The sequence below is a fragment of the Petromyzon marinus genome, chromosome 65 (genome assembly GCF_048934315.1).
Source record: "Petromyzon marinus isolate PM22_M1 ecotype Great Lakes invasive population chromosome 65, UKy_Petmar_22M1.pri1.0, whole genome shotgun sequence".
NCBI classification, from domain to species: domain Eukaryota; kingdom Metazoa; phylum Chordata; class Hyperoartia; order Petromyzontiformes; family Petromyzontidae; genus Petromyzon; species Petromyzon marinus.
This window is the reverse complement of record NC_133731.1, coordinates 6,743,102-6,770,006: the sequence shown is the minus strand read 5'-3', so window position 1 is coordinate 6,770,006 and position 26,905 is coordinate 6,743,102. Positions and strand designations below refer to the sequence as shown.

Genomic DNA, 26,905 nt, shown 5'->3' with positions numbered 1-26,905 from the left:
CACAGAGACCCGTAGACTCACACAGAGACCCGTAGACTCACACAGAGACCCATAGTTTTGTCATCCTTCCCCCGCACCTCGGTTTAGCGCGGCTGGCTACGTACGGCGCAAAAGAAGTTGGGCATGCGTCCGTGCGTAGATGCGTGCCGCGGTTTATGTTGAGAGCCAAACGGACGATACGGTAACCGTGGAACTTATGTCGTACGTGCGATCGATGCATCGCAGCATCGCCACCGCCACGGCAGAGCTGTTTCTAGCCGAACGAGTGAGGAAGGTGGAAGAAATTAAAATAAATAAATCCTTCTTTGGTTCTTTCGGTAAAGTCACGTAGAATGAGAATAAAATAATAAATTGATAAAATAAAATAACACGATAAAATTCTCACGACGTTTTGGCCACAACACAAGCGTGATAATTTTATTGTGTTATTTTATTTTATCAATTTATTATTTTATTCTCATTCTACGTGACTTTGTCGAAAGAACCAAAGAAGATGAATCCTTGCAGTCACGAAAGCTTTAAATCGAAAAATAAATCCACTTGCACCTTTTCCAATAATCACATAATCAGTTCCCGGAGTACGCTTAATGCAAGCCTCCTTGCTTTTCCACTCTCCTCCTCCACCTCCACCCACCCACCCACCAAAACCCACCAACCCCCACTTATTTTGGAATCAAAATAACAGTAAGGCGTGAAACGCAACGGGCGAAGGAACGGCGAGGTGGTGTCCCGCGCCTCATAACGTGCTTCCGCTAGATTGCGCTCGGGGGATTGTAATCTATCTGCCGGCGATAAAGTTACCCTCGGCGGAAACGTTAGACGGCATGGCCCACTGTAGGTACCGCATCGCCCGTCGGGATTTTCTTTTTTTTGCGACGTGCGTAGCCAACCGTGCTGATCGGAGGTTGATCTACGTACAGTGGCTAGGAGATGTTAACCACCTCGCTTGGTGTACAGGAGGTCGTGGGCTCGATCCCAACCCTGACCCCTGCTGTATATTTGGAGTTTGCGTGTCTCTCTCTCTCTCTGTCCCCGTGGTCGCGTGGATTTTTCTCCGGGGTCCTCCTCCACGTTTAGAATCAACATCACTTCGCGTTCAGAGTATTTGGCTGCTGCTAAAAATTGTCCACGTGATAGGCCACTTAATTTGGCTATTATTTGTGATGGCCAGGTCGTAACTGACAACGTGCTCTATAGCTCAATGGGCCTTACCTGGTAAAATGAAATAAAAAATAGTAGAGTCGTGCGTCAGTAATGTGAGTATAGAGTGTGTGAGTAATGTGTGTATAGAGTGTGTGAGTAATGTGTGTATAGAGTGTGTGAGTAATGTGTGTATAGAGTGTGTGAGTAATGTGTGTATAGAGTGTGTGAGTAATGTGTGTATAGAGTGTGTGAGTAATGTGTGTATAGAGTGTGTGAGTAATGTGTGTATAGAGTGTGTGAGTAATGTGTGTATAGAGTGTGTGAGTAATGTGTGTATAGTGTGTGTGAGTAATGTGTGTATAGAGTGTGTGAGTAATGTGTGTATAGAGTGTGTGAGTAATGTGTGTATAGAATGTGTGAGTAATGTGTGTATAGAGTGTGTGAGTAATGTGTGTATAGTGTGTGTGAGTAATGTGTGTATAGAGTGTGTGAGTAATGTGTGTATAGAGTGTGTGAGTAATGTGTGTATAGAGTGTGTGAGTAATGTGTGTATAGAGTGTGTGAGTAATGTGTGTATAGAGAGTGTGAGTAATGTGTGTATAGAGTGTGTCAGTAATGTGTGTATAGTGTGTGTGAGTAATGTGTATATAGAGTGTGTGAGAGAGACGTGTGTGTGTGAGTAATGTGTGTATAGAGTGTGTGAGTAATGTGTGTATAGAGTGTGTGAGTAATGTGTGTATAGAGTGTGTGAGTAATGTGTGTACAGAGTGTGTGAGTAATGTGTGTATAGAGTGTGTGAGTAATGTGTGTACAGAGTGTGTGAGTAATGTGTGTATAGAGTGTGTGAGTAATGTGTGTATAGAGTGTGTGAGAGAGACGTGTGTGAGTCGTGTGTATAGCGGTAGTGTAGAGGTTAGCGTGCTGCGATTCCCGCTCACGGTCACCAACACCATTGACGATTATCTGAACCGGTCCCTAGGTCAACTCAGCCTCATTTGAGTACCTGGTGCGGTGTGTAAAACATCGCCACTAGGGAGACAAAGGCGGCCGGGCGTGGTGCTAGCCACCTACCCCCTCTTGTGCCATATCGGCCTTCATAGGCGCTCGCTAACAGCACTTGCCCCAACAGTCTTTTTTAAAATCTATTCAGGCTTCGTATTTGTATCGCGAGTGTGTGAGAGGGTCTTCCTTACCTGGTTAAAATAAACGTTTAGCAGCTTAGAGATGACCACTGCGAAGTGTGAACATGGTGCGTACACGCAGGTGTGATCCCTATGGGACGGCCCTGCATACGTGTACAAGTGCGTACACGTATCTCGCCACACGTGATAAATCACGATAAATCCGCCGCTGGATGAAGGGAGGGCGGTGACGATGGGGGGGGGGGGGTGACGGTGGGGGTGGTGCAGGGGGGTTATTTGGCCGCTGTCGGAGGCAGTCGCCTCTCCGGCGACGGCGGACGAGCTACGCTCACAACAACGGGCGGCGGATAAAACCGCGGGCGAGTTGGCGCAGCGGGGGTCGAGCAGCTCCTCGGCCCGTCCCGTGAGCTGCCTGCCGGCGCGATCCTTGGTGCACCTAGCCTGGCTTCGAGCGCCGCGGTGATGTCGCCGCTGTTTATCGGCGGACTGGTGGCCGCGTCTTCCTTCGGTGAAGGCTTGGGGAGGGCATTGGCTTGGGGAGGGGGGAGGCATTGGCTTGGGGAGGGGGAGGGGGGAGGCATTGGCTTGGGGAGGGGGGAGGGGGGGACATTGGCTTGGGGAGGGGGGGGGCATTGGCTTGGGGAGGGGGCATTGGTTTGGGGAGGGGGGCATTGGCTTGGGGGGGGCATTGGCTTGGGGAGGGGGGGGCATTGGCTTGGGGAGGGGGGGGCATTGGCTTGGGGAGGGGGCATTGGTTTGGGGAGGGGGGCATTGGCTTGGGGGGGGCATTGGCTTGGGGAGGGGGGGGCATTGGCTTGGGGAGGGGGGGGGCATTGGCTTGGGGAGGGGGGGGGGCATTGGCTTGGGGAGGGGGGGGCATTGGCTTGGGGAGGGGGGGGCATTGGCTTGGGGAGGGGGGGGCATTGGCTTGGGGAGGGGGGGCATTGGCTTGGGGAGGGGGGGGGGCATTGGCTTGGGGAGGGGGGGGCATTGGCTTGGGGAGGGGGGGGCATTGGCTTGGGGAGGGGGGGCATTGGCTTGGGGGGGGCATTGGCTTGGGGGGGCATTGGCTTGGGGAGGGGGGGGCATTGGCTTGGGGAGGGGGGGGCATTGGCTTGGGGGGGGCATTGGCTTGGGGAGGGGGGGCATTGGCTTGGGGAGGGGGGCATTGGCTTGGGGAGGGGGGGCATTGGCTTGGGGGGGGCATTGGCTTGGGGAGGGGGGGGCATTGGCTTGGGGAGGGGGGGACATTGGCTTGGGGAGGGGGGGCATTGGCTTGGGGAGGGGGGGCATTGGCTTGGGGAGGGGGGGCATTGGCTTGGGGAGGGAGGGGCATTGGCTTGGGGGGGGGGCATTGGCTTGGGGAGGGGGGGCATTGGCTTGGGGAGGGGGGGCATTGGCTTGGGGAGGGAGGGGCATTGGCTTGGGGGGGGGGGCATTGGCTTGGGGAGGGGGGGCATTGGCTTGGGGAGGGGGGGGCATTGGCTTGGGGAGGGGGGGCATTGGCTTGGGGGGGGCATTGGCTTGGGGAGGGGGGGGCATTGGCTTGGGGAGGGGGGGACATTGGCTTGGGGAGGGGGGGCATTGGCTTGGGGAGGGGGGGCATTGGCTTGGGGAGGGGGGGCATTGGCTTGGGGAGGGAGGGGCATTGGCTTGGGGGGGGGGCATTGGCTTGGGGAGGGGGGGCATTGGCTTGGGGAGGGGGGGCATTGGCTTGGGGAGGGAGGGGCATTGGCTTGGGGGGGGGGCATTGGCTTGGGGAGGGGGGGCATTGGCTTGGGGAGGGGGGGGCATTGGCTTGGGGAGGGGGGGCATTGGCTTGGGGGGGGCATTGTCTTGGGAGCTTTAGAAGGACTGCACAGTAATACGTCGATATACGAGCTTCGTCCGTATGTTGAAAAGTTCGTGCGTCGATTAACTTAGAACAGTGGTAGGATGAGGATGCGTTCCCAGCCTTCGTAACTTGCCGTTTCATACTGTACACGCTCCGTAACTTACCATTCATGTTGTACCGTTCACGGTTGTTTTGTACGTAACGTAACATTTCGTCTGTTGGTTCATTTCTCAATCCGCTTGTCCTGGCGAGGGTCGCGGCGTGTTGAGTAGTGGCGGTACACACTACACTATACACTACACTATACACTACACTATACACTACACTATACACTACACTATACACTACACACTACACTATACACTACACTACACACTACACTATACACTACACTATACACTACACTATACTATACACTACACTACACACTACACTACACACTACACTATACACTACACTATACACTACACACTACACTATACACTACACACTACACTATACACTACACTACACACTACACACTACACTACACACTACACTATACACTACACTATACACTACACACTACACTACACACTACACTACACACTACACTACACTATACACTACACTACACACTACACACTACACTACACACTACACTATACTATACACTACACTATACACTACTACACACTATACACTACAACATACACTACACCATACACTACACTATACACTACACTATACACTACACTATACACTACACTATACACTACACACTACACTACACACTACACTACACACTACTCTACACTACACACTACACTACACACTACACTATACACTACACTACACACTACACTACACACTACACTATACACTACACTATACACTAGTACACACTATACACTACACTATACACTACACTATACACTACACTACACACTACACTATACACTACACTATACACTACACTATACACTACACTATACACTACTATACACTACACTACACACTACTACACACTATACACTACACTATACACTACACTACACACTACTACACACTATACACTACACTATACACTACTACACACTATACACTACACGATATACTACTACACACTATACACTACACTACACACTACACTATACACTACACGCTACACTATACACTACACTATACACGACTACTAAACTATACACTACTGTACACTACTATACACTACTACACTATCCACTACTATACACTACTACACTATACACTATTATACACAATACACTACTATACTCTACTACACTATACACTACTGTACACTACTATACTCTACTACACTATACACTACTATACACTATACACTACTATACATTACTATACACTACTACACTACTATTTACCCCGTCTACTGCACGTCCTACGACGACGATGATGATGGTGGTGGTGGTGATGAGGCTGGCGATGGAAGCGAAGTGCTGCCCGTATTGGCGGCTGCAGTCATTTTAGTCAGATTTACGACCGGGGTGTGGGAGAGCATCAATAAAAATAAATAATTTCGGGCAAAGGTCACGGGAAATCGCAGGGAGCATTCGCCTCCCCTCTCCCCAACCACAACAACCCCCACCGCCTATACATTTCGCTATTTAGTTAAATTCATGTACAGGGTGGCCCAAAAGTCAGGACACATAGGGGTTGTTGTTGTTATACAGGGTGGCCCAACAGTCAGGACACATAGGGGTTGTTATTATACAGGGTGGCCCAAAAGTCAGGACACATAGGGTTATTATACAGGGTGGCCCAAAAGTCGGGACACATAGGGGTTGTTATTATACAGGGTGGCCCAAAAGTGAGGACACATAGGGGTTGTTTTTATACAGGGTGACCCAAAAGTCAGGACACATAGGGGTTGTTATTATTGTACAGGGTGGCCCAACAGTCAGGACACATAGGGGTTATTATTATACAGGGTGGCCCAAAAGTCAGGACACATAGGGTTATTATACAGGGTGGCCCAAAAGTCGGGACACATAGGGGTTGTTATTATTGTACAGGGTGGCCCAAAAGTCGGCACACATAGGGGTTGTTATTATTGTACAGGGTGGCCCAAAAGTCAGGACACATAGGGGTTGTTATTATTGTACAGGGTGGCCCAACAGTCAGGACACATAGGGGTTGTTATTATTGTACAGGGTGGCCCAAAAGTCAGGACACATAGGGGTTGTTATTATACAGGGTGACCCAACAGTCAGGACACATAGGGGTTGTTATTATACAGGGTGGCCCAAAAGTCAGGACACATAGGGGTTGTTATTATACAGGGTGGCCCAAAAGTCAGGACACATATGGGTTGTTGTTATACAGGGTGGCCCAAAAGTCAGGACACATAGGGGTTGTTGTTATACAGGGTGGCCCAAAAGTCGGGACATGGGATTCGTTTATTTATTTTAACAAATGTTCAGACTGACTCCCGTTAACATGAATGCACGATGCATGGCTTTTTTGTAGAAATGAATAAAAAATGCTTCTTAAAGATTAAATGCAGGTGCGCACTCTGCGAACATTCGTCAATTATGTGTTGACTCAATTCATTCAGTCGGGATTTCCTGGTCGAGTTTTGTGAACAAATAGACATTACTAATGACAATACAGTAGATATCATATTAACAATAAATAAAGTGTGAAAGTAAATGACAAAAACCCCGATGTGTCCTGACTTTCGGGCCACCCTGTGTATTGATTAAACTGTTTAGACTATTTTTTTTTAAATCTCACCAGGTAGGGCTCGCTGAGCTATTTCACTCCTTTTCAGAAGCAAGCTGACCACGAATGATATCCCAACGAAGTGTCTTCTCGCCGTCACCGTGTGGACGTGTATAGCAGCAGTCAAATACACTTATGGGGCCGTCCATAAATGACGTCACGCGATTGTGGACGATTTTTGACCCCCCCCCTTTCGTCACATGACGTCACAAAAATTCAGTCCCCCCCCTCAAATATGACGTCACAAAACTCTGCCTAGTCTATTTAATTCAGTAGAACGCGTTGTCTATATTTAAAGTTGCGAATTTTGATGTGACGTCACATTTCTCAACCCCCCCTCCGCATCGTCACACATCGTCACAAATGTCTGACCCCCCCCCCAGGTGCGTGACGTCATTTATGGATGACCCGCGCAGGCGCGTGACGTCGATCATAAATGTGGAAGGGAAAAACCGGAGGATTCGGAGACATCCACGGTGACCACGGGGCGGACAAGCAACCTTCAAATATACAGCAGCAGTAGCAGGTGTCAGGGTCGGAATCGAGCCCACGACCTCCTGCGTACCAGGCGAGGTAGTTAACATCTCACAGCCACCGTGATGATGATGAGAGAGAGAGACGCAAACTCCAAATACACAGCAGCAGCAGGCGTCGTCAGGGTCGGGCTTGAACCCACGACCTCCTGCGTACCAGGCGAGGTAGTTAACATCTCACAGCCACCGTGATGATGATAGAGAGAGACATGCAACCTCCAAATATACAGTAGGTGTCAGGGTCGGGCTCGAACCCACGACCTCCTGCGTACCAGGCGAGGGAGTCAACATCTTGTCACTGCTGCGCCCCAAACTAAAAAAAAAAGTTACATATTTTTTTCCCAATTACATTTTTATTTTTACGCTATTAACATTCCCCATGCGAAAATAAATTAATAAATCTTTCAAGAAAGCGATAACCAGAGGCGTCTCTCCCCCCACCCCCGTTCATTCCAGTACCGACATCAACGCGCCGAAAGGTGCAAATCCGCACTTTCACGATAAGCGGCATCTTTCGCGCGTAAAATAAAAGGTGCCCTATTCACTCCGGGCTTTTTAAAGAGCAGTCTGTTTACGATTTCCGCCCGACCCCTGTCCAGTGACCTCCGTGCCGTTGTCAGGACGGAGCCTCCGTGATTACGACTCCCCCCCCACAAACCCCACTCCCTCCGCGGCGAGTTGTTAACCTGGTTCATAATAAATGTTTGTTGGGTTAGATCGCGTCCGTAGAAATGTGGTGTGGAAACCCTCCACCACCCGACGCGGCCAATCAGTGAGGGATTTGTCACGTAAACAAAACGCCAAATCGTTACTAGTATAGTGTATAGTGTAGTGTATGGTGTAGTGTATAGTGTAGTGTATAGTGTAGTAGTGTAGTGTATAGTAGTGTAGTGTATAGTGTAGTGTATAGTGTAGTGTATAGTAGTGTAGTGTATAGTAGTGTAGTGTATAGTGTAGTGTATAGTGTAGTGTATAGTAGTGTAGTGTATAGTAGTGTATATTAGTGTAGTGTATAGTATAGTAGTGTGTAGTGTAGTGTACTACTTCAGCCCACCGGTGTGTGTGTTGGAGTGTGAATCCACAACGTTTACAATCTGAGTGCCGTGACGTTTCGCTGGTAATTACCACGACCAGCATCATCGGGCGGTTTTGCCAGAATCTTCTCAAGCAGTAACTACTTGGCGTTGTGTTCACGCCACAAATCCCCAACTGATTGGCCGTGTCGGGTGGTGGAGGGTTTCTGACACAACAACTAACGCGATCTAACCCCAAAAAACTTTATTATGAATAACAATAATAATAATAATATTGGTCGCCTGCTACGTGTTAAACTGTTAATCTGGTTTGTTTGCTCATCGCGAACAGTTTTTTTTCTCCCTCTCCGCTGCCGTACAACCGGACCGTCTAAAGTCCAAGGGGGGTGGTTTTTTCCACCCCCGCAAAAGGCTCCACTCTGCGCGTCTCCCGAAGCACCAACGCTCAGCTTTTCCGCGTCTTTTTACGCCAATTTACTCCCCCGTACAAAAAATGCAAATGTACTCGCTCCGCACCGCGCGCACCCGATGATTGGTAAACGCGTGTCCCACGTGACGCCCCTCTGCCTGCGTCGACGCGCGTGCACGCGCGTGCGCGCGCGCGCACGCACGCACGCACAGAAGGCGAATCTTTATTCATACTGGAGGAATCCGATGAGCTGCGAAGCTCGGCAGTTTAACGGGTTGGTGTCCACGGACGTACACGGAAGCACGTGCACACAAGGTGCGGGAAAACACGTGCGCAGGGTGGCCCAGATGCCTTGCTCGCGTGAACACCATTTAAAATTTTTATTTAAAGATTTTCGTGACTGCAGTGATTCATATTCTTAGCTCTTTCGGTAAAGTCACGGTTTTTTTTAAATAAATAAATACACCGTTGTAAAAATAAATAAATTAATGCAAACCGACACACCTAATGACGACCGTTTGTGTTATGGTCGAAACGTCGTGAGAATTTTTTTTATTGTTTTATATATATTTTATTGTTTTATTGTTTTCCCTTCAACGTGACTTTACCGAAAGAGCTAAGGATATACCATTTTAATTCTCTGAAACGTAACGCGGATTTTTTTTTTTAAGTAAGATTCACATCAAACAGAAAATGAATATGCGAAGAGGGGGAAAAAATTGTCAGGGGTTCAATAATTTTGCGGGGGGCGGCGGGGTGGGGGGGGGTGTCACAAGACATCTGGACCACCCCCGCACACACACACACCCACCGAGACGCGCTATCCGCGCTTGCGAAGCGACCGCTGACGAGTGGCGTCCGGTCCGGTCATCTCAAGTGCGAGCCAGCTGAGGTGGGTTTTGTTGTATCACGGAGGGCCCACGCGCCCATAAACCGTGGCACGGAATTGACGAAGTAGCGCAGATTTGGAGAGCGTGGCACGGTCGAACCCGCGGGAAATCTCGCGCCTCTGTGCCGGACGACTCCCACATGGATCGCCTCTGAGTTACCGCTCTCAATACGAAGATGTGAACTACCACGCCTGATGTTAACTACCACGCCTGATGTTAACTACCACAGTTGATGTTAACTACCACGCCCGATGTTAACTACCACGCCTGATGTTAACTACCTCGCCTGATGTTAATTACCTCGCCTGATGTTAACTACCACGCCTGTTGTTAACTACCACAGTTGATGTTAACTACCACGCCTGATGTTAACTACCACAGTTGATGTTAACTACCACGTCTGATGTTAACTACCACGCCTGATGTTAACTACCACGCCTGATGTTAACTACCACGCCTGATGTTAATTACCACGCCTGTTGTTAACTACCACAGTTGATGTTAACTACCACAGTTGATGTTAACTACCACGCCTGATGTTAACTACCACGCCTGATATTAACTACCACGCCTGATGTTAACTACCACACCTGATGTTAACTACCACAGTTGATGTTAACTACCACGCCTGATGTTAACTACCACGCCTGATGTTAACTACCACACCTGATGTTAACTACCACAGTTGATGTTAACTACTACGGCTGATGTTAACTACCACGCCTGATGTTAACTACCACATCTGATGTTACCTACCTCGCCTGATATTAACTACCACAGTTGATGTTAACTACCTCGCCTGATGTTAACTACCTCGCCTGACGTTAACTACCACGCCTGATGTTAACTACCACGCCTGATGTTAACTACCACAGTTGATGTTAACTACCACAGTTGATGTTAACTACCTCGCCTGACGTTAACTACCACGCCTGATGTTAACTACCACGCCTGATGTTAACTACCTCGCCTGATGTTAACTACCACGCCTGATGTTAACTACGACGCCTGATGTTAACTACCACGCCTGATGTTAACTACCACGCCTGATATTAATTACCACGCCTGATGTTAACTACCACGCCTGATGTTAACTACCACAGTTGATGTTAACTACCTCGCCTGATATTAACTACCACGCCTGATGTTAACTACCACGCCTGATGTTAACTACCACAGTTGATGTTAACTACCACAGTTGATGTTAACTACCACGCCTGATGTTAACTACCACGCCTGATGTTAACTACCACGCCTGATGTTAACTACCTCGCCTGATGTTAACGAGCTCGCCGGGTCGACAGGAGGTCGTGGGTTCGATCTCGACCCTGACCTCTTTGCAGCATATTTGGACTTTGCGTGTCTCTCTCTCCCCACGTGTTTGCGTGTATTTTTGTTCCAGGTCCTCCGGTTCCCACCCCCCCCCCTACACATTTAGAAATCGACGTCACGCGTTTAGAGAATTTGGCTGGCACACGATGAGCAATATAGCTCAGTTGACCTGACACCTGGTCAAGAAAACAAAAAAAATAGTTTCGTTTTTGTAGAAATGTACAGCCGTACATGCGAACGAAGGTTGACGCACATGCAAGGGTTTTTATTAATGACTAAAACGCGACTCGATACCTGTCAACCCCTTATCAGTGCCCCACCTTATTACAAACCAATTCTTATAGTCCCATCACAATGGAGAAACACAGACAAATAGACACTCACCACTAGTACACTCACCACTAGTACACTCACCACTAGTACACTCACAACTACTACACTCATCACTAGTACACTCACCACGACACTCACCACTAGTATACTCACCACTAGTACACTCACCACTACACTCACCACCAGTATACTCACCACTAGTACACTCACCACTACACTCACCACTAGTACACTCACCACTAGTACACTCACAACTACTACACTCATCACTAGTACACTCACCACGACACTCACCACTAGTATACTCACCACTAGTACACTCACCACTACACTCACCACCAGTACACTCACCACTAGTACACTCACCACTACACTCACCACTAGTACACTCACCACTAGTACACACAATCACTAGTACACTCACCACTAGTACACTCACCACTAGTACACTCACCACTAGTACACTCACCACGACACTCACCACTACTACACTCACCACTAGTACACTCACCACTAGTACACTCACCACTACATCACCACTAGTACACTCGCCACTAGACTCACCACTAGTACACTCACCACTACTACACTCACCACTACTACACTCACCACTAGTACGCTCACCACTACATACCTGTCAACCCCTTATCAGTGCCCCACCTTATTACAAACCAATTCTTATAGTCCCATCACAATGGAGAAACACAGACAAATAGACACTCACCACTAGTACACTCACCACTAGTACACTCACCACTAGTACACTCACAACTACTACACACACCACTAGTACACTCACCACTACACTCACCACTAGTACACTCACCACTACTACACTCACCACTAGTACACTCACCACTATACTCACCACTAGTACACTCACCACGACACTCACCACTAGTACACTCACCACTAGTACACTCACCACTACACTCACCACTAGTGCACTCACCACTAGTGCACGCACAACTAGTACACGCACCACTACAAACAAACCTGTCAACCCCTTATCAGTGCCCTACCTTACTACAGACCAATGCTAGACCTTACTGGTCACCCCGTGCCCCTTATAAATCTCAACGTTCATCCTACAAAGTCCCATCACAACGGAGAAACACACAAATAGACACAATTCACGTTTTGTACGGCGTCTGGACCTGAAAATTCAATTCCCCTGCACAAGAATACGGGGTAAACCGTGTGGGTTGACACGGTATGGGATAATATACACAGGTTCATGAAAACGTACGGTGGTGCGAAATAAGTTCAACATATACACACACACACAGGTACGTACGGTACAACACGAGGGTTAGATAATATACACAGGTTCACGACATCGTTCGAACTGTCGAGGGAAGCCGGCTTTGGGAGGACATGCGCCTGGGGAAGGATGATGGTACAAGAGAGAAAAATAAAAATGAACCGGAGTGGGAATTCGGCGAAAACTGTGCGTGGCTCGACACGAGAAGCAACAACCCCTCTTGAGCCTGAACCTGGACCACGTGGTTGCATCGCTCTCTTCGTGCCGTCTGCATCGAATTCAAAACCCGGTGGGGGTCAGCGGTGGGGTGGGGGTTTGGGTCGGCGTTATTTTCGTCCCACGGCGCATGGAAACATTGCTGCGGTCAAATATGGCACAGCCAACGCGGGCGATTGTTTACGTGTCGTGTGTCGCTGATACTCACGCCAATGCGCACGGGGAAGCGGAGCAGCTTGCCGGACGTTATAACTGCGTTTGCATGTGCTGTGTATATATGTGTGTGTGTGTTTCGATTGAAAGCTTTCGTGACTGCAGTAATTCATATTCTTAGCTCTTTCGGTAAAGTCACACCTGATGACGACCGTTTGTGTTACGGTCGAAACGTCGTGAGATTTTTTTTTTATTGTTTTATATATATATTTGTTTCTATTATTTTATTGTTTCCCTTCAACGTGACTTTACCGAAAGAGCTAAGAATATATGTGTGCGTGTGTGTTTCGATTTAAAGCTTTCGTGACTGCAGGGATTCATATTCTTAGCTCTTTCGGTAAAGTCACACCTGATGACGACCGTCGTGAGAATTTTTTTTATCGTTTTATATATATTTTTTCTATTATTTTATTGTTTCCCTTCAACGTGACTTTACCGAAAGAGCTAAGAATATATGTGTGCGTGTGTGTGTGTGTGTTTCGATTTAAAGCTTTCGTGACTGCAGGGATTCATCTTATTGGTTATTTCGGTAAAGTCACCACGTAGAAGGGAAATAATAAAATAATAAAAACATAATAAAATATTATCGTATTATTATTTATTGTTTCCCTTCTACGTGGTGACTTTACCGAAATAACCAAGAAGAAGTAGAAGATGATGTGTGTGTGTGTGTTTGAACTTCTTTCGCGCCGTACGTTATCCAACCGTGGCGAACAATCAGTTCTGAAGAAATGAGTTTGTCAAATCTGGACGACGGCGACGATTTTGATTTAAAAGCGCAGCACAGCTCACAATTGCTTCCTGATATAGGAAGGGAAGAGCGTTCCAGACGGCCGCAGAAGCGCGATCTGGAAGCGCCGTGCGTCGGCAATGCGGTGACCATCACGCGGTGATGGACTATTGTTGTTGTTGTTGTTCTTGTTGTTGTTATTATTAATAGACGCTTTTTTATTAACTCGCTCTGTCTGTTGTCGTTGTTGTCGTTGTTGTATCCTCAAATCTTGTAAACTCAATTTTGAACTCGCTTCCCAATGCGGTATCGACCGTAAACTTGGTATACTTATGTCACACCGATGACAATTACTATATTCTATCATTACAAAATTTAAATATAGATTTTTAAACGTGATTTTTTTTTTATATATATGTTATGTTTCGGCTTGGGTCTAGTTGTCCACGCTCAACTGACGTTGGCTGCAATTGGCCCACGGTTCGAAACGTCGTGGCAAGCTTCGGGGCCACTTCCTGGAGTCGTGGAGTTCTTACATTACGGTACATTAACATTAAAGCGTGTTTTTAAAAAAGTTTAAAAAATATATTATATTATTTTAGTTCCTTGACGAGATCAGCAGCGTGGTGATTGGCGGTTCATTTGTGGCGAGAATTTTGCGGGTTTAACCACAGTCCCAGTCTTCAACCACTCTTCCCGATAACATATTGGCCTAACGGAGCTTAAACTGTTCTAAACAACAGTGGTTTTTATTTGTTACCAGGTAAGTCCCCACGCTGAGCTGCCACGTAGCCCTCTTTGAGCAGCGACTCGGCTCTCACAAATGAAAGCAGCTGGTCATCATCATCATCATCGTGTGGGCATTTATAGCAGCAGCTAAAGACTCTAAAAGCGGAGATTCTAAACGTGGAGGGGGAGGGAAACCGGAGGACCCGGAGAAAAATCCACGCGACCACGGGGAGAGAGAGAGACACGCAGACTCCAAATATACAGCAGCAGGCGTCAGGGTCGGGATCGAACCCACGACCTCCTGTATACCAGGCGAGGGAGTTAACATCTCATAGCCACCGTGATGATGATGAGAGAGACGCAGACTCTAAATATACAGCAGCAGCAGGCGTCAGGGTCGGGATCGAACCCACGAGCTCCTGCACATCAGGCGAGGTAGTTAACATCTCCTAGCCACCGTGGCGCCCAGGCTTGGCTTTGCTGGCAACGTTGAGGTTGGACGCGCTGGGCTCCGATTTAACGACGTTGTGGAAAGTTATCGGCTACTCCAGCCGCTACGAGCGGACCCTCCCCCCCACCCCCATACAGGGAGCGCGCTGCACAACGACAGCGCGTAGAGCACGTGGTGAGCCAGCGATGTGGTTTATGACTCAACCACCACCACTACCACCACCACTATTAGCACCACTACCACCACTACCACGACCACTATCAGCACCACTACCACCATTAGCACCACTATTAGCACCACTACCACCACTACCACCACCACTATCAGCACCACTACCACCACTACCACCACTATTAGCACCACTACCACCACCACTATTAGCACCACTATTAGCACCACTACCACCACTACTATTAGCACGACTACCACCACTACCACGGCCACTATTAGCACCACTACCACCACCACTACCACCACCACTATTAGCACCACTACCACCACCACTATTAGCACCACTACCACCACTACCACGACCACCATCAGCACCACTACCACCATTAGCACCACTACCACCACTACCACCACCACTATTAGCACCACTACCACCACCACTACCACCACCACTATTAGCACCACTACCACCACCACTATTAGCACCACTACCACCACTACCACGACCACCATCAGCACCACTACCACCATTAGCACCACTACCACCACTACCACCACCACTATTAGCACCACTACCACTACCACCACTATTAGCACCACTACCACCACCACTATCAGCACCACTACCACCACTACCACCACCACTCTGTGTGATGAGTCTATGGGTCTCTGTGTGGTGAGTCTATGGGTCTCTGTGTGGTGAGTCTGTGGGTCTCTGTGTGAGTCTATGGGTCTCTGTGTGAGTCTATGGGTCTCTGTGTGAGTCTATGGGTCTCTGTGTGAGTCTATGGGTCTCTGTGTGAGTCTATGTGTCTCTGTGTGAGTCTATGGGTCTCTGTGTAAGTCTATGGGTCTCTGTGTGAGTCTATGGGTCTCTGTGTGGGTCTATGGGTCTCTGTGTAAGTCTATGGGTCTCTGTGTGAGTCTGTGGGTCTCTTTGTGAGTCTATGGGTTTCTGTGTGAGTCTGTGGGTCTCTGTGTGAGTCTATGGGTCTCTGTGTGAGTCTGTGGGTCTCTGTGCGAGTCTGTGGGTCTCTGTGCGAGTCTGTGGGTCTTTGTGCGAGTCTGTGGGTCTCTGTGCGAGTCTATGGGTCTCTGTGTGAGTCTATGGGTCTCTGTGTGAGTCTGTGGGTCTCTGTGGGAGACTAGGGGTCTCTGTGTGTAAGTCTATGGGTCCCTGTGTGAGTCTATGGGTCTCTGTACGAGTCTAGGGGTCTCTGTGTGAGTCTTTAGGTCTCTGTGTGAGTCTAGGGGTCTCTGTGTGAGTCTAGGAGTCTCTGTGTGAGTCTATGGGTCTCTGTACGAGTCTAGGGGTCTCTGTGTGAGTCTATGGGTCTCTGTGTGAGTCTATGGGTCTCTGTGCGAGTCTGTGGGACTCTGCGTGAGTCTAGGGGTCTCTGTGTGAGTCTATGGGTATCTGTGTGAGTCTAGGGGTCCCTGTGTGAGTCTATGGGTTTCTGCGTGAGTCTAGGGGTCTCTGTATAAGTCTATGGGTCTCTGTGTAAGTCCATGGATCTCCGTGTGAGTCTAGGGGTCTCCGTGTGAGTCCAGGGGTCTCTGTGTGAATCTATGGGTCTCTGTGTGAGTCTATGGGTCTCTGTGTGAGTCTATGGGTCTACGTGTAAGTCTATGGGTCTCTGTGTGAGTCTATGGGTCTCTGTGTGAGTCTATGGGTCTCTGTGTGAGTCTATGGATCTCTATGTGAGTCTATGGGTCTCTGTGTGAGCCACGGAGCCTTAACGCGCTGAGAATGCTGCACTCGACGTCGACTCATCGCGTGACAATTCAAGATTTTACACGATGGAGGTTTTTTTTGTTTGTTGTGGGGGTCAGATCGCGTAAAAATAAATGTTGTGCCGTGAAACCCGCCACCGCCGCCTGACATCGTGTTTACGTTAACAGGACGTGCCCATTCGTTGCGAGTACAGCTGTGCGTTGGAGAGCAAATCCGCAATATTCACAATCCGAGTACGACGTTTCGCCAGCGATTGCAACCGGCATCATCAGGTGACAGCCAGATTCGTGGAGAAATCCTCCTCCCGTTTTGGCACGTTCTGTTTACGTGACACAAACCCTTGCTTAGTTGGCTGTGTTGGGGTGGTGGCCGGGGATTTTAACGACGCATTTATATCGACGCCATCTAACCCCCAAAATGAAACCGCTATTATGGATGATTTTGGTCGCGAAAGCCTCCTCCTACGAGTTGAACCCACCTAAGCAGGGCCTCTCTTCGTGTTTGTTGATTTTTTTTACATTATTTTTGTTCATTATTTGTAACATGATTTTTGTTCGATATCTTTTTCATTATTTTTGCACGTAAATGCTTTCATGATTTTTTACATTATTTCAATAAAAATTGCATTATTTTTGTCCATACGTTTAAAAAAAAAAATCCATAATTTTTCTCATTATTTGTAACATTATTTTTTACATAATTGTTTTCATTCTTGTTTTTTTCATTCTTTTTGTACGTAAATGTTTTCATAATTTTTAATGATTTCTTACGTAATTTTGTTCCTATTTTTCCCTAATATTTTATAACGTAATTTTTACATTTTTCCCATGAATTTTTTCAAAATTTTTATTCAATTTCTTCTTAACGTTATTTCCCCCCCCCCCCCATTACCTTTAAGTAGCGACCTGTCCACCACAAATGACGACAGCTCAGCGACTGATGGCGTCGCAATGCCGAGACTGCAATGAGGCTCAGCCGAGTCGAAACCACCCACGACTCAAGAGCACGGGACGGGGGTGGGGGGACGTGGGGGGGGGGACGTGGGGGGGGGCGTGGGGGAGTCTCAGGACTCCGTAGTCAGTTGGGTCCTGCTGCATAGTACATTGGCGTTAAGTGTTGTTATTTTGTTGTTTCTCTTCAACGTGACTTTACCGAAAAAACTAAGAATATGTTGTTATTTTGTTTCACGAATAGCGACACTCCGGCATTGGGAGCTGCCCATTCTAAACATCTGTCAGTTCAGAATTGATTCGAGCGCATCATTAATCTGCTGCTGCTGATGAGACGCTGCGTGTCGAAACCGATCTGGGCAGTTCGCCAGCACTGCTTCAAGTGAGCCCGACGCTGCTGATGAAAAGCTACACTCCAATAGCTACAAGACTGGAGTGTAGCTATTCATACGCCAATTTAAAATTAACTCTTAATCAGATCACGTGTTTTTTTTTTAAATGTACTGCCATTCTTATCAGCGCCCCATGGTACAAACAAGTAAGCGTGGTCTCCAACTTGTATTATTAATCATTTCCACACTGTCTCTCTACTGGCCTCCCTGTGTGCTATGATGAAGGGCCACTGCTCGAAACGTCGCCTATTGTATCTTTTTGTTTTCACGCCCTATACACACTGTTGTTGTTGTTGTTGACGAATGTGTTGAGTTGTTGTTGTTGTTGTTATTTGTGCTTGTGTACCACCATTGCATCGCCACCACCAACGTAATTCGTTTATGAATGTCAGCGAGTGTTTCGTTCGTTGGACATCTGTGATTTTTTTAAAATAAAAGAGCTTCGCAGCTCATCAGATATCTCCGCGATAAATAAAGATGAAGATTCAGATTAATCATCCAGTGGCTCTGATTTCATATTAATCATCAGTGGCTCTGATTTCAGATTAATCATCCAGTGGCTCTGATTTCAGATTAATCATCAGTGGCTCTGATTTCAAATTAATCATCAGTGGCTCTGATTTCAGTTTAATCATCCAGTTGCTCTGATTTCAGATTAATCATCAGTGGCTCTGATTTCATATTAATCATCAGTGGCTCTGATTTCAGATGAATCATCAGTGGCTCTTATTTCAGATTAATCATCCAGTGGCTCTGATTTCAGATTAATCATCAGTGGCTCTGATTTCAGATTCATCATCCAGTGGCTCTGATTTCAGATTAATCATCCAGAGGCTCTGATTTCAGATTAATCATCAGTGGCTCTGATTTCAGATTAATAATCCAGTGGCTCCGATTTCAAATTCATCATCCAGCAGCACTGATTTCAGATTAATCATCCAGAGGCTCTGATTTCAGATTAATCATCCGGTGGCTCTGATTTCAGATTAATCATCCAGTGGCTCTGATTTCGCGGAACGTTTGGCCAACGTTCGTTCGGTTACAACCACGTGCCATGGACGTTGACTCAACGTCCATGGCACGTATAGTGTGGTAGGTGTGGTGAGTGAGGCTGTGCGGTGTTGCGCTGTGACGATTTGCAGGCTGAAGGGCCGCGCCACTAAAATTACCGGCGAATATTTTCCATGCCACTGTATCTCTCGTGGTGAGAAGATAACACTCTCATACACACAAAAACAAAGATCCCCCGTACAGCCTTAACAGACTGTAGGGGCAAGTGCTGTTAGCGAGCACCTATGTAGGCCGGAACGGCACACGAGGGGGTGGGTGGCCAGCACCACGCCCGACCGCCTTTGTCTCCCCAGTGGCGATGTTTACACACCGCACCAGGTATTCATTTGAGGCCGAGTCGACCTAGGGGAGGCCCGGGACCGGTTCAGATAATCGTCACTGGTGTTGGCCATGAGCGGGAATTGAACTCAGGTCGCCGGGTTCGTAGCGCAGTGCGCTAACCACTACTCCACCACTCCCCACAATATTTACACAGACACACAAAGACAAATACTGTATACACACAACAACAATCGCTATTCGCCACTAAGTGGCGGTGACGTCACCACGGCACTTGTGCCAGGCTAAGTGCACTTTCAGGCCACGTGAAGTGTCGAACGCCCGCTGGCAGGAGGTCACGGGGCAGACCCAGCAGGTGCCACGGGTTGACCGACTGAGATGACTGGTCGATGCACCGCACACACATACACACACGTACACAAACACACGTACACACACACACGTACACACACACACGTACACACACACACACGTACACACACACACGTACACACACACACGTACACACACACACGTACACACACGTACACAAACACACGTACACACACACGTACACACACACGTACACACACACACGTACACACGTACACACACACACGTACACACACACACGTACACACACACGTACACGTACACACGTACACACACGTACACAAACACACGTACACACACGTACACTGTCGTTCCAATAACAGCCAGCCAAGCTGCTCCTGCTGCTGTAAACATGACATCGTCTTACTCGCAACATCTATCGAGTCCCAATACACAAAGACAAAGATCACCCGTATAGCCCTCAACAGACGTTTTGGGGCAGGTGCTGTTAGCGAGTAGCTGCGCCTATGAAGAAAGGCCATAGTCCCAATTCAATAGACACACAAACACACCATCATTTAGACACACCATCATTTAACACCAATTATGTTGGTGGCGATGCTGTTGCTGCAGCATTGGCAGTGGTGCCCAGGCAAAAATAACATCAACAACAAACTCAACACGTTCGTCAATAACAACAACAACTGTGTATGCGGCCTTAAAAAAATAATACCGGGACTACCTCTATTTAAGAACATTGGACTTACGAACTTTCAGAGACACGAACAAGCCTGGTCCGTATGTCCAGTTGCCCGTTCGGACCAAGAGTCGTAAGTTCTACCCCCGACCCTGACGCCTGCTGCTGCTGTATATTTGGAGTCTGCGTCTCTCATCATCATCACAGTAGCTAGGAGATGTTGACTACCTCGCCTGGTATGCAGGAGGTCGTGGGTACGGTCCCGACCCTGACGCCTGCTGCTGCTGCTGTATATTTGGAGTCTGCGTCTCTCATCATCATCACGGTGGCTATGAGATGTTAACTATCTCGCCCGGTATGCAGGAGGTCGTGGGTACGATCCCGAGCCTGACGCCTGCTGCTGCTGTATATTTGGAGTCTGCGTGTCTCATCATCATCATCACGGTGGCTAGGAGATGTTAACTACCTCGCCCGGTATACAGGAGGTCGTGGGTACGATCCCGACCCTGACGCCTGCTGCTGCTGCTGTATATTTGGAGTTTGCGTCTCTCATCATCATCACGGTGGCTAGGAGATGTTAACTACCTCGCACGGTATACAGGAGGTCGTGGGTACGGTCCCGACCCTGACGCCTGCTGCTGCTGCGGTATATTTGGAGTCTGCGTGTCTCTCTCTCTCCCTCTGGTCGCGTGGATTCTTCTCCGGGCCCTCCAGGGTTTTCCCCCTCCACTATTCGCAATCGACGTCACGCGTTCGGAGTATTTTGGCTGCCGCTATAAATGTCCACGTGGTGATGATGATGATGATGACGAGCCCACTTGGCTGAGCCGTCATTTGTGACGCAGCTCAGTGTGAGCCTTACCTGGTAGAAGTAAAATACTCATCGGTTTTTTCGGTAGAGTCACGTATGTAGGAATACCATGAAATTATATTAAAACAAATATAATTTTATGGCATTCCTACATTCGTGACTTTACCGAAAAAAAAACCAACGAGTAATTTATGCAGTCACGAAAGCATTAATTCTTTAGAAATAAAATAGGTCAGTCGTAATAGTTTAGTTTAGATTGTCCCTCCGTCCAGCCCAAGCAGTAACCTTTAACCCGTTAGTCCAGCCAGCCAGCGTTTTGTTTTTGTTGTTGTTATTATTATTACACACTTGTTATTTAACTCACTTTGTCTGTTGTTGTATCCTCAAATCTTGTAACTCAATTTTTACCCACTTCCCAATGTGGTATCGACTGCAAACTTGGCATACTTATGTCATAATGATGACAATACTATATTCTATCATTACAAAATCTATATTTTAAACATTATTTTTTATATGTTATGTTTCGGCTTGGCTCTAATTGTCCACGCTCAACTGACGTTGGCTGTAAATCACCACGGGTCCCCTAACGTCGTGGCAAGCTTCGTGGCCACTTCCTCGAATCGTGAAGTTCTTCCACTACTAGTACGGTACATTTAATAAAAGTGTGTTTTAAAAAAAGTGTTTTGTTTTAAAAAAAAAATATTACTTATTGTTGATATATCACCAAGTAACGCCCCTTATTCTCTGGATTATAAGACTTTAAAAAAAAAATTACTTATTGTTGATATATCACCAAGTAACGCCCCTTATTCTCTGGATTATAAGACTGTTTTAAAGAAAAATATTACTTATTGTTGATATATCACGAAATAACGCCCCTTATTCTCTGGATTATAAGACTGTTTAAAAAAAAAATACTTATTGTTGATATATCACGAAGTAACGCCCCTTATTCTCTGGATTATAAGACGCCCCCGCCAATGCACGCGCGATGTCAGCAAAGTTACGCGCACATCTGGTCTGGCACAAAACACGCGAGCACAACAGCGGCTGCCCAAACTGTTGTGTCTTGGAACTCTGAATTCTGCGGTAATCTGAGACTCTACGGCGAAGTCTCCGCATCTGTAGCACACTAAGATCTGCTGCTTTCGACGCCACCCATCAACTCTTTAAATGCCACCGCTAGTAAAGGGGGAGGGGAGGGGGGGGGGCGGCGTCCATAAATGACGTCACGCGATTTTGGACGATTTTTGACCCCCCCTCCCCCACCACCACCTCGTCACACGGCGTCACAAAAAGTCAGACCCCCCCCTCATATGACGTCACAAAGCTCTGCCCCCCCCTAAAAAAATGCTTAAAATCGCTTTAAACTATTGTCATTGTAGTGCGTATTTAATGTGGCGCTGCACTCTGATGTTGTAGTAGAAAACATTTTTTAAAAAAGTCTATTTAATTAAGCAGAACGTGTTTGTCTATATTTATTGAAAGTTGCTGCATTTTGATCTGACGTCACATTTCTCCCCCCCCCCGTCACACATCGTCACAAATGTCTGACCCCCCCCCGGTGCGTGACGTCATTTATGGACGGCCCCCTATACGTTTAACGCAACGGCGAAGCTATGCAACTCGCTAGCTATAGAGCCGGACGCACTGTCGCAACAACTGTCCCTCCGCGTGATCTTGAAACGACCGCGGTTTGTGTTAACACATCCCATCAGCGACACGGGCTCCCTTCTGGGAGAGAGCGTCGGTGGGTCGAGACCAAGGAAACCGGTTCCTCTGGGACCGGTTTCGACACTCAAGTGTCTCATCAGCAGCGGAGGCAGCCTCGCGTGAATCCACGACTGTGGAACTGCTTTTTGTTGTTGTTGTTGTGTTGTTGTGTTTAGTTTGTTGTCCTTCTCTCGCACCTCCGATTAGCGTGGTGGGGGCTACGTGCGGTGTGAAAGAAGTTCAACATACATAGACTCACACAGAGACCCACAGACCAGCACAGAGACCCATAGACTCACACAGAGACGCATAGACTCACACAGAGACCCATAGACTCACACAGAGACCCATAGACTCACACAGAGACCCATAGACTCACACAGAGACCCATAGACTCACACAGAGACCCACAGACTCACACAGAGACCCATAGACTCACACAGAGACCCACAGACTCACACAGAGACCCACAGACTCACACAGAGACCCATAGACTCACACAGAGACCTATAGACTCGCACAGAGACCCACAGCATCACACAGAGACCCATAAACTCACACAGAGACCCACAGACTCACACAGAGACCCACAGCATCACACAGACCCATAAACTCACACAGAGACCCACAGACTCACACAGAGACCCATAGTTTGTTGTCCTTCCCCCGCACCTCCGATTAACCACGCTTGGGCTACATGCAGTCCGAAAGAAATTCCAAAATTCAGATGCCAAGCCGCCGTTTGACTCCCACCCCCACGTGCGTCCGATTGCGCACAGTACAGTGCTGTGTGTATATACACACTTTATACACAGTATATATACACACAGTACTGCGTGTATATATATGTGTGTGGTGTGTGTGTGTGTGGTGTGTGTACGCGTTTGCAGTGTTTCCAAGAGACTTGTCTTGTTGAACATAAATTATCCTTGAATCCGATTTCGTGCTTTGGTTGCTGTTCCACATTCCACGCGTTAATCTCTCTCGGCTCAACAGGTGAAACGGGTTTTCATTTTGGGTGGGTGGTGATGGTGGGTGGTGATGGTGGGTGGTGATTGGCGATGGGTGGGTGGTGATGGTGGGTGGTGATGGTGGGTGGGTGGTGATGGTGGGTGGGTGGATAGGTGGTGGGTCGGCGATGGTGGTGATGGTGGGTGGTGATGGTGGGTGAGTGGTGGTGATGGTGGGTGGGTCGTGGTGATGGTGGGTGGTGGTGATGGTGGGTGGGTGGTGGTGATGGTGGGTGGTGGTGATGGTGGGTGGTGGTGATGGTGGGTGGGTGGTGGTGATGGTGGGTGGTGGTGATGGTGGGTGGGTGGTGGTGATGGTGGGTGGTGGTGATGGTGGGTGGGTGGTGCCCTACCAACCCCACGGGTCACCCGAGTTCGATTCCCGCTCACGGCCAACACCGGTGACAGATTATCTGAACCGGTCCTGTGCCCTCCCCTAGGTCGACTCAGCCTCAAACGAGTACCCCGGTGTGATGTGCAAAAACATCGCCACGAGGGAGATAAAGGCGGCCGGGCGTGATGCTGGCCACCCACCCCCTCGTGTGCCACAGTTCCGGTAGCCTTCACAGGTTGCTGCTGCTACTCGCTAACAGCACTTGCCCCGATGGCCTGTTACAGGCTACACGGGGGACCTTTATATATTTGGTGTAGGGGGGAGGGTGTGAATGCTAAGGCTCTGTTTGCATGACTCAACTTCATTGTGCACACACACACGCGCGCACAGAGAGACTTGCCGCAAACCTCCAGATAACGATTACGACACCACGCACACGCCAGGCTCCAGTTCCTCAAACTCGCACAAATATTCGTGACACAAACTGAGGCAAAGGTTCCCCAGGTAGCCTGCGGCAAGACTGTGGGGCAAGTGCTGAGCGAGTCGCGGCGAGTAGAAGCAACAACGACGAAGGCCGTCAGGGCACAACGTGGAGGTGGCCGGAAACCACTCCCGGCCGCCTTTGTCTTCCCCCAGTGGCGATGTCTTCTTTTTATTGTTTTACGCGCCGCACACAAGGTATTCATTTGAGGCTGAGTCGACCTAGGGGTGGCCCAGGACCGGTGCAGATAATCTGTCAATGGTGTTGGACGTGAGCGGGAAATCGTGTGCGCGTGCGTGTGTGCGTGTGTGTGTCCACTCGTGTGCCGTGCCGGCCTTCGAAGGCGCAAATCGCCTACAGCACTTGCCCCAACAGTCTGTTAAAGGCTACACGGGGGATCTTTGTCTTGTGTGTCCGTGCGGTGCCGAAGCGGTTAGCGCTGCGCTAGGAACCCGGCGACCCGAGTTCGATCCCCGCTCACGGCCAATACCGGTGATCGATAATTAAATCTGCACAGGGTCTGGGTCACCCCTAGGGTCGACTCAGCATCGAATGAGCACCTGGGTGCGGTGCGCGTAAAAAACAAAAAACCCATCGCCACTCGGGGAGACAAAGGCGGCCGGGCGTGGTTGCTGGCCACCCCACCCACTCCCGTGTGTGCCACCGTGCCGGTAGCCTTCACAGGTGCTCCTCGCTAGCAGCACTTGCCCCGACACTCTGCTACAGGCTACACGGGGGACCTTTGGTGCATCGTTGAGCGGCCGCTCGACTCCTTTGCTTCACCCCCCCCCCCCCCAAGTCCACACACAGCCAGGAGGCCGTAAGCTGGGAGCCTGTGACCGCACACGCCAGCTGCGCTGATGATGATGATGCTGATACTGATGATGATACTGCGGATGATGATGGTGGTGGTGGTGCCGATGATGGTCATGATGCTGATAGTGATGATGCTGATGATGATACTGCTGATGATACTGCTGATGATACTGCTGACGATTATGATTATACTGCCGCTGATGATGATGAAACTGCTGCCGCTTCTGATGAAACTGCCGCTGAAGATGATGACGACGACGATACCACTGCCGTTGAACATGAACAAGAAGAAGATGATGATGATGATGACAGTGTCGTGATGAGCAGTAAACATGAGCGGGCTTTTACGAAACAACAATGTCCAGATAGAGAGAGAGAGATGATGAAAAAAAAACCCCTTACCGGAGTAGGAAGACGGCCAGAAGTCGTTCAACCCGATCGACTCTTGATCCAGGCGAAATGATGGTGACAAATAAGCCTCCTACCCTCCCCTAACATAACCCCGAAGTACTGTGGGCGGACTTGTGTGTGTCCGTGCTGTGTGTGTGTGGGATGGAGAGGTGGGTGGGTGGGATGGAGAGGTGGGTGGGTGGGTTGATGGTGGTGCTGGTGCTGGTAGCAAGGTGTGAAATCGGGGGAGGGAAGGGGGAGGTTTTTTCGCCAGCAAGGCAAAGAGCCTCTCACAGTAATGCCAGGGGTGGGGGGGGCAAAGGTTCTGTGGGCCGAGCTAATGGTGTTGTCAAGTAGCCTCGATCGCCGGCTCTCTGACCAATCAGTGAGAGGCTTGCCGGGGAAACGTGAGCCCGTGACGGAGCGTAGTCGCGACGATTCTCCGGGAGTTATATTCAGGGCGGCGTGATATAACGCGGTTTCTGACGTTCATTCAACGCGCCCCGAACTCTGGGACGGGCTTTGACGTTCGTTGTTTCATCAGCCGGTGTTGATTCAATACGCGCAAACTCTGGGACGGGTTTAGACATTTACCGTCTCATCAGCGGTGTTGGTGGGGGGTGGTGGTGGGGGTGGTGGTGGGGGTGGAGGTGGTGGGGGTGGTGGTGGTGGGGTGGTGGTGGGGGTGGTGGTGGGGGTAGGGTGGGGGGGTGGTGTTGGTGGTGGTGGTGGGGGTAGGGTGGGGGTG

At 48.8% G+C, this 26,905-nt stretch overlaps 1 protein-coding gene across 2 annotated transcripts in view; it reads right to left on the bottom strand.

Moving 5' to 3' along the window:
- The window catches only part of LOC116956466 (uncharacterized), a 36,788-nt gene extending 10,331 nt beyond the window's left edge, over positions 1-26,457 (bottom strand). Inside the window, exon 1 of one of the 2 annotated variants that reach the window (XM_032978128.2) lies at positions 26,170-26,457. The gene's annotated coding sequence lies outside the window, so the exon portion shown is untranslated. Of the gene's footprint in view, positions 1-2,336; positions 2,475-26,169 lie in introns of those variants that run through there. The other variant, XM_032978129.2, reaches the window with a different exon arrangement.
- Between the last annotated feature and the right edge of the window lie 448 nt (positions 26,458-26,905).